The following is a 9112-nucleotide window of genomic DNA, read 5'->3' on the forward strand; positions in this document are numbered from 1 at the left end:
GCCATATTTCCCACTGCATATATACCGAGTGTGTCACACAAACTGCCCAATGAAATGTAGTTAGAAGAGTCAGCAGTAACTGGCAAGATGCTAATCTGTATGCACGAGGCCAGCTTCTTTGTATGGATTTTTTAAAAAAAATTGCATTTAAAAAAAGTGTGAAGGAACAAATTGGGTTTGGTTCTTCGGACTTACATGGTGGGAAGAGAGAACAGGCCCCTGCTGTGTCTTTGACTTCCACATGCATGTATGCATGCACAAACACATAAAAGGATTCAGGAAGAAAGATAGGCAGCTTTAACTAATGTCCCCAGGCAGGTGTGACGGCTCTGTTTGGCTTCCTACAGCCCTAACACAAAATACGAATTGGCTGATCATGTCTATTGATTGCTAGCTGGGAGCTGAAAAGTTGATCAGAAATGTTTGGGCTAGCCAAACTGAGCAGAGCACTGCTCCTGTAAAGCTGTTGGTAAGTGGTGCCAGACTTTTCTGAAGCAGGTAAGGGTAATTTCCAGGACCTGAGTAGGGACGGCTCAGAGGTTAAGGTGCTTGGCTGCTCTTGTAGAGGACCGGGGTTTGGGTCCTAGTGCCCAGCAGCCTGTAACTTGAGTTTCCAGGAACCCAGTGCCCTCTTATGGCCTCCATCGGCATCTCAACCAATGGCTACAACCCTAGACCCACATCCAGCATCACTTCAGATTTTCACCAGGGGGTAGGAGGCATATGGTTCCCTTTCTCAGTGTGAAAAACAAAATCTATTATAGTGGTGTTTATGCCATACTTGTAGATACTTTCCTCACATTTTAGGGCTTGGGATATCAGACATCCAGGTTCAGGATGAAATACGTGGCGGGCATGTGCATGGAGGTCTAGGCTGGTGTATTCGTTAACTTTTCCTGTTCCTACAACAAAATCCCCGACAGATGGGCTTCGTGAAGGGAGGAGCTTATCGTGGCTCACAGTTTGGGGGCTCAGTCCCTCATGGCGGGGAACAGGTGAAGGTAGAAGCTTGAGGCAGCGGGTTGGTCACAGGGCGCCCATACCCAAGGATCAAAGAAGATGGATATTTGTGCTTGCCTTCCTTTCTTCTGTTGGTGCAGCAGAGGACCCCAGCCCGTGGGATGCTGCAGTGCAGTTTTACCGTAGGCCGTCCCACCTTGCTTAAGCTAGCCAACCCTTCCCACGCCCCATCAGGCTTGCCTCCAAGATGATTCTTGATCCCGCCAAGTTGACAGTGGTCACCACCACAGCTGGGAACCCAAAGCTGGGGGTTCAGGTCCATGGTCTGGAGTGAGAGGAGAAAAGAATTCCAAGGAATGTGCTGGGGCATCCAATGTCGTGGCTGATGATAGCAGATCTAAGTTTGTGTTTGAGTTTAGCTGCTTTTAAGCTTTGCAGTCTGTTATAGCATATTTGGCCTCTCTGGCCTTCATGTTGCGTCACAGAGGCCTATTAAATGAAGACAACCCTGGAGATTGATGCTCAGTGGTAGAATGCGGGCCTAGCACAAACAAGTCGGAAAATCTGACCCCCAGCATTGCCCTTAAAGTCAACTCCAGATAGATCAAAGACGATGTAAATCCTGAAACTCCAAAATGATTAGAGAAAAGGGTAAGAAAAACACCTCAAGACACTGGCACAGGCAAGGACTCAGTTTTTCAGAAAACGTTACCAGCACTGGACAAAAAGGATCTCACTAAATCAAAACACATCTGCACAGGAAGAAAAAGATGAAGGGACAACCTGCAGGGCGGGAGAAGACCGTTGCCAGCTATGTATCTGGTACACTAATATCTGCAACATACAAAGAAGTTAATAAAACAACAAATAAATGAGCTAATAAAGTGAACAGATACCTCAGAGGTGAAGCACAAATGAAACAGAGAGATGGGGGGGGGGAAGGGGGAGGGAGAATATAATGGCCAAATGCTGAGAGATTACATCTTCAACCACATGCAAAAACTGCGCACGCGCTAGTGCTCAGGTTCCTGCTGGGCATGTGGTAAGCACTGTGCACGCGCTAGGTCTCATGATCACTGTTTTGAGACTCCACTAACAAACAAACAAACAAACAAAAAATAACAACAAAAAACCCTAGCTCTTGAAGTCTCTCCTCTTCTTCTTCTTCCTCTTCCCCCTCCTCCCCCTCCTCTCCCTCCTCTCCCTCCCCCTCCTCTACCTCCCCTCCTCTCCCTCCCCCTCCTCTCCCTCCTCCTCCTCCCCCTCTTCTCCCTCCCCCTCCTCTCCCTCCTCCTCCTCCTGGAGGTAGGGCTTGTATGTATGCCTTTGCTGGCCTGCATCTTGCTATGTAGACAAGGCCAGCCTCAAACTCAAAAAGATGCACCTGCCTCTGCCTGAGTGCTGGGATTAAAGGTGCGTACCACCATGTCTAGCCCATAAATATTTAATTTTGACTTTTTTTTTTTTTTTTTTTTTTTTTTGCCAACTTTACTTATTTTGTTTAGTTGCCAAGGTTGGTGAAGCACAGTACAGCTACCCCCTTGAACACAGGGTGACCGACTGACACAAGGAAACCCATGGCCAGTGGGGTTTCAAGTAAGATACCTGGGGTGGGAGGAGATAGCTCAGCTGCATACAGTGGTGCACACTTAACCCTTGCCCAGCTTAGGTGAAATGGGAGACAAGACAGAGGCGGGAGACTACTGTGGGTCCAGCTAGGCTGGTGCAGGCAGCAACGAACAACAAACATCCTAGACTCCAGAAAGGGTGGACTGTGAGGACCAACACCTGAGGTTGTCCTCTGACATCCACAGGTACACAGCGGTGCACACGGACCCGAACTCACACACATGCGCCACACATGCACACAAATGCAGAAGTATAAACTGAGAATTTTTTTTCTCTTTTTTTTTTTGTTTTGTTTTGGTTTGGTTTTTTTTTTTTTTGAGACAAGGTTTCTCTATGTAGCCCTGGCTGCCCTGGACCTTGCTATGTAGACCAGGCTGGCCTTGAACTCAGAGATCTGCCTGCCTCTGCCTTAAACTGAGATTTAAAAAAAAAAAAAAAAAAGAAAGACATCTTTTTTAAAAAATACATTCGGATAATAGTTTCATGAAGAAATTATTTCATCCTTTATAAGTGCTTAAACAGGAATGTATTCTGAGGTTATTTGGGAAAGTGCTCTCTGGACTAAAAACAAGTATTTCTCCCTATGGGCCACAGTTAGTGTCATTAATTGTTGGGGACGGTTCAGGGTTCCTTGTCCTTTGGCTTGCTGCTGAGGTGGTCAAGGTAACAGAAGAATAGACATTTCGTGATGGAAAGAGTGTTTTATAAGTAATTCAGACATATTAATCTGCTCTGTTCTGTTTTCTTTCCTCAAGGAGAGAGAAAAAGTCAATCCCAAGGTAGGCCAGTGATGTCCCCGGTGTTGCACACGCCAAAAGCTACGGGCCCTTTGAAGTGTTTCCTAGACTTTCAGTCCCAAGCTAAGTGTGAGGTTCCCTTCTCTGCTGCTAGGTGGCAACTAACGCCTTGGAGAGCGGGGAAACCCATAGCGCATGACAAGAGTCTTCCTCTGCTCCATCCAGCTTGCTTTGAATGACATGTGTTACTTTCTCTTTGGTAAGATTTCCCGGAAGATAACATTCTGCTTCAGTCTGTCCAGTTGAACTTACATTCCCTTTCTCCTTTCCTTGTTAAGAATTACACACGTAGACCAAACAGTGCTATAGCCCATGGAGAACAGACGGTATCTGCAAGTGGGTGAGAGGCTTCTAGAGTGTTGGGAAGTGATAGAGAGTGGGAAACCTGCTACAGTTTCCCTCTAGGCTTTTCCCCCTCAATTTTACTAACACACACACACACACACACTCCTATGAAAGGAATTTCAATTGATCCATACTACCATTATGCCTAATGTAATCACTTATAAATGTAAATAGAAATTACCTTTCAAGTTGTCTATAGGGAAAATAAGTCTTAAGAAGAGCAGCAGGGGAATCACTATAGGAAATAAAAAGCAGCTTTTCCTTCCAAATGATATATCCAGATTTCTAGCAAATATTGAAACATTAAGAGTCTGTATATCTTTTAATTTAGAAAGTCTTCTCTTTCATATACATGAATATATATATTTACACATGTGTGTGTGCGTGCACACACACACAGTGGGAATCAAACCAGGGCTTTGTGTTAAGATGTCTTCCCCTGAGCCCAAGCCCCATTTCTCAACATATGTTTACTTGGTTATACTTTGCCCTGTGACCTTTTTGCCAAGGAGTAAATGTTTTATATAGCATTCAGCAGATCAAATCCACTTACAAGAAGAATCCCAGTTTGCATCTTAAACCTAAGACTCTTCAGGCCAGACTCAATGAAGCTTAACACTGAAAAGAAAACTTGCTGCTGGCATTCTGGGTCTTTCCAGCATCCAGATGGCCTGTCTGTAGCCTTGCCAGAACCAAACCCTTCCTGCCGCCTGCTAAGCTGGCCTTGGATGGCAGCCCCAGACTACACCAGCTTCTATACCTGTTAACTCTTGACCGCCCAAGATTTTAAAGAAAAGGTAGGACTTCTAATGTAAATTTGGTTGAAAGAGTAAACAAGTTTTAACCTAAAAGCTGAGTTTGTATACTATTGACCCCTGCCCACCATAACAGGCTTCCTCTCACAGCAGCCCAGCCAACTATTTGGCATGAGAGGAGCTGCATTTTGGAAGAGAGTGTGTGCGGGCAGCTTGCAGGTGAGGACAGGGCTGCCAGGGCAGGCCATGTGGTTTGTCCTGTGCCTACACCCAGTACCTGACTTGGGCCTTTGCAGAGCATTTGTATACACAGGGCCGTTCTGCTGTTTAGGGTGTGGTTAATTTCAAAAAGCGCGCGCGCACACACACACACACACACAAAAGAAAAGAAAAAGAAAAAAAAAAAACCCTCACTGGCAAGATTTTGCACAGCAAACTAAACTGCATAATGGTAGATATATAAAATGACCATACATGGATTTAAGTGGCGACTTCTCTGAAGCATTTGAGGCAGGAAAACAAACCTGCCCTGTGTTTTTAAAGTACCTTTGGAAATCTGACTAGTGGCAGCCATTGTTTTTATTTGAATTTCACCAGGAGGTAACACACAGCAGCAAACTCAGTTTGAAGGTAGAGATGCCCCACCTCAAGATGTTGGTAAGTCATCTGCAAGGGTGCTCTCAGTTGGCTGGAAAAGATATTTCCAGACGAAGCTATGACTCCATGTCACACGCCTCTTTATACCTCTGAGCTCACAATAGTAATAACAATAACAACAACAACAACAACAACAACAACAATAATACTTTGCACAGTTGATTAGAGACTTGAGATATCCAAGGAAATACAAAGTCCTGGTTGAGGCTGGCGGTATAGCTCAGTTGTCTTCCTAGAATGCACAAAGCCTTGTGTTCAATCCCTGGCAGACAAGAAGTGGTGTGGAGGTGCACACTGCACCCCTGCACTTGAGTGACAGAAGAACACGTAATGTGGAGGTGCACACTGCACCCCTGCACTTGAGTGACAGAAGAACACATAATGTGGAGGTGCACACTGCACTTGAGTGACAGAAGAAAGCCTGTCAGAAGTTTAAGGTCGTCCTCAGCTACATAGCAACTCCAAGGCCACCCTGGGATACACAAGACCCTCTCTTAAACAATAGATAGACAATAAAAGAAAGACAAGAAATAAATTTCTGGTTTATAGATCAGAGTACACTAACAGAGGGAAAATAACTTCAAAGTGTTAGGTTTATAGAGCTCCAAGAGGAGAGGGCTCCCAAGACAGGAAGAAAATATATATAAATAAACAAACGTAAATCGGGGCTGTGAGGAACAGAGCTTAAAACGCTGTGTATGGAAGGAAGAAAGAAAAGGATATGAGACGAAAAGGAAGCATATAGATAAAGGCAGTGCCCTCAGCCTGTCGGGACGGATGGTGACTCTGAGCTGAACCTCTACAGCCAACAGCAGAGGCCCCCTTGGCGCAGGCTTCTTTTGTGGCATCATAACTCTCTTTCCTTAACCCTGTCCACCCACTCAGCCCTCGACAGATCTTCACTCCCTTGTTCGCGGCCTCCCCACACGCTTCTGTGTATAAATACACGAAGTTGCCTCCTGTACTCTGACCTTTTCTCCCTGCAGTGAACAAAGAGAGAGAAAACAGAGACTGTGCATCCAGCCATGTCGACTCAGGCTAGCCTGGGTAACACTCCTCCCAGTTGGACCTCGTCCTCAGGGCTCTTTCCTCTGAAAGACACAGTGCACTTTCGAGGTGCCTAGGAAAGATTATGTCCCCAGGAGAGGTGCACACTATCACTTCCGTGATGTCACAGTTCAGCGCACACTTCCAGAAAAGAAGCCCTGACCACACCCACGTGCAGAGAGCAACAGCACAGCGTTTCTGCGTGTCAGTGTCTGATTTTCACTTCCATGCTTTCTCACCAAAACCTGATAGTATTTGCCTTGCAGCTGGGTTTTCACAGGACAGTAGAATTGTAGCATGGTAAAGGAAGTCTGAGAAAAATTGTTACAGAAGCAAAAAAAGGAACTAACTAGGAGTTAGACGTCAGCTTTTCCTCTTAGAATGTCTGAAGATAAGCCCAGTTAAAAAGGAAGATTGGTAAAGGAGGGGAAAAAAAGAGATTAAGTTATCTAATGCTCGTTTACTACCTTTTAAAAAGTACACTTTAGTTTTGTGAAGAGTTTTACCTTCCTTTTGTGGGAGAAGGCCAAAACTTAGGAGACCATTCCCAGAGCCTAGTGTCAAAAAACAGTTGTTGGCATGAAAAATATTAGTTGATACACAACTATAATTTCCTCTCTTAAATAAAGTGCTATATTTTTCTCTACTTTCTTCATTGCTGTGAAGGAATATTTTCCTAAGAGCATCCTTGCATATAACCCTTTGACCACATTTCACAATGCTTGTCCTATGCTAATAAGTCTTTATTTAGTTTCAGTCTTTCCAAACAAGCCTGCAAGTTTCTGACACAGCACACAGCACGTACTCATCTGGTCCTCACTGTCCCCTGCCCCTGGAACCGCTATGGAAACCTGGTTCAGTCTCTTCACTTACAAAGGGGAGATGAGACCAGACCCTCTGTCCAGTGAGCACTTTTTGTTTCGGTGCAGGGCTTTCCAGAACTGCTCAGAGCTCCTCTCTGGCCCAGGCAGGACGTCAAGACTGGCTGCCATCCAGCCCTGCGGCCTTGTGGCTCTCCCTGACACAGTGGCTTCCCGGCTGACCTGTCACTGCGCACCAGGGTTTGTGTCTCCTCACACTGTGCCTCTTGGGAAGGGGACTTCTGAAATGTGCTAGGGAGAAAAATGGGAGTCCTGACAGTGGGGCCTCTTAGGATTTTCTCCTTTTCTTGATAAGGGATTGAGACTGTTCATTTAAAAGGATACCAACATCTTCTGTGGGGAGTTTGCAGGGAATTTAGCATGGTTTGTGCATCAGAGTGGCTGGTTTCTACATGTCAGGAGAACATGCTATCTTCCTGCAAATATCTCATAGGATGTTTTGTTTGCTGTGTATGTATTGCTGGGGACTGAACCCACTGCTCATCCACTGAGCTACACTCCAGTGGCCCAAAACCATTTTAATTTATTTTTGAAATAGGACTTTGCTGAATTGTCCAGGCTGGCCTTGAACTTTGATCATCCTGGGATTACAGGCTTGTGCCACCTCGCTTCATATTTTGTGTGTGTGTGCCAACATAGTTTGCCTTCTATTTATAAGTATCATCAGTATCTCTGCCTTGTGGAAATGAATTCTGAGAACGGTCACAAAGCATTAAATTGCTTTAGAACTTGCAGCTAAAGTTTTTGAAAATGCAAATAATCTTGAATTTAGCTGATTTTAAATTCTTACTTAAAATCTTCTACAACTTTACCCACACCCACCAACCCTAGAGAGAGGGTCTTGCTGTGTTTGTAGACCAGGCTGGCCTTGAAGTCATAATTCTCTTTCCTTAGCTTCCAGAGTTATGGGGCTACATACGTGTGCCACTGCACCCCATGGGGCTACATACGTGTGCCACTGTGCCCCATGAGGCTATATACGTGTGCCACTGTGCCTCATGACATTTACTTTAAAAAGGAAAATGACAGAGAGTAGTAAAATTGTAGAAGTACCTTTACACGGACAAGGCTGGAGCCCTGGTTGTATTTTTCTCATCTTTGTTTCTTTTGATTTTTTTTCACACTTTCTTCTCTCGCTAACATTACTCACAGTGTCTTCTCTTATTTGGGGGTGTCTGTAACCCAGTCATCTAGCCCAGTTTATTTATCTTCCAAAAGCTGGCATTCAGCCTTACCTAAAAACAAAACAAAACAAACTTCTCTGTTTGCTGGCAGCTTGTTAAAGGTAATTAACTGCTTTTCAAGAGAGACTGTTTCCTTCCCCTATTGTGTCACCTTTACCCCTCGCATAGTTCTTGGAGCTCTGGCCGAGTCTTCCCGAGAGGGCCAGACAATGGCTTCCTTTAGGGGGAAAGAGAAGTAGCCAGTTTTACAGACTTAAGGTATTTAATAAAGCAGCGTTGCCAGCCACTCAGTGCCTGCACAGGAAATATCACCACAGAAATGGGAGAGACTTCTGGACTCAGGCTTCCTTGTACATTTTACAGGAGAGAAAATGAGGTCCAGAGAAATTAAGGGTATTTCAAGACTAGACAAGCGTTCTGTTTTCTGTGTCATGGACATCTTGGCCAGCCAGGAAAGCCTTATGGGTTCCTTTGGAATAATATTATTTATTTATTTATTTTATTTTATTTTACCTTTTTATTGATTCTCTGTGAATTTATTCTCATGCGCCCCAATCCCACTCACTTCCTTGTCTTTTCCTATCCACCCTCCACCCTTGCAACCTCCCCACAAAAGGAAATAAAAATAAATAAAGATAAAACAATAAAACACAACCAAAAATATCTCATCAAGGAAGTTGTAGTGGCTGATGACATGTCCTACAGTTATACCTTTTTTCCCCCCAGACAGGGTTTCTCTGTGTAGCCTTGGCTGTCCTGGAACTCTCTGCTTTGTAGACCAGGCTGGCCTTGAACACACAGTGATCTGCTTGCCTCTGCCTCTGAGTGCCGGGATTAAAGGCGTGCGCCACCACGCC

Source organism: Acomys russatus, chromosome 7 (assembly GCF_903995435.1).
Source record: "Acomys russatus chromosome 7, mAcoRus1.1, whole genome shotgun sequence".
Taxonomy (NCBI): Eukaryota; Metazoa; Chordata; class Mammalia; order Rodentia; family Muridae; genus Acomys; species Acomys russatus.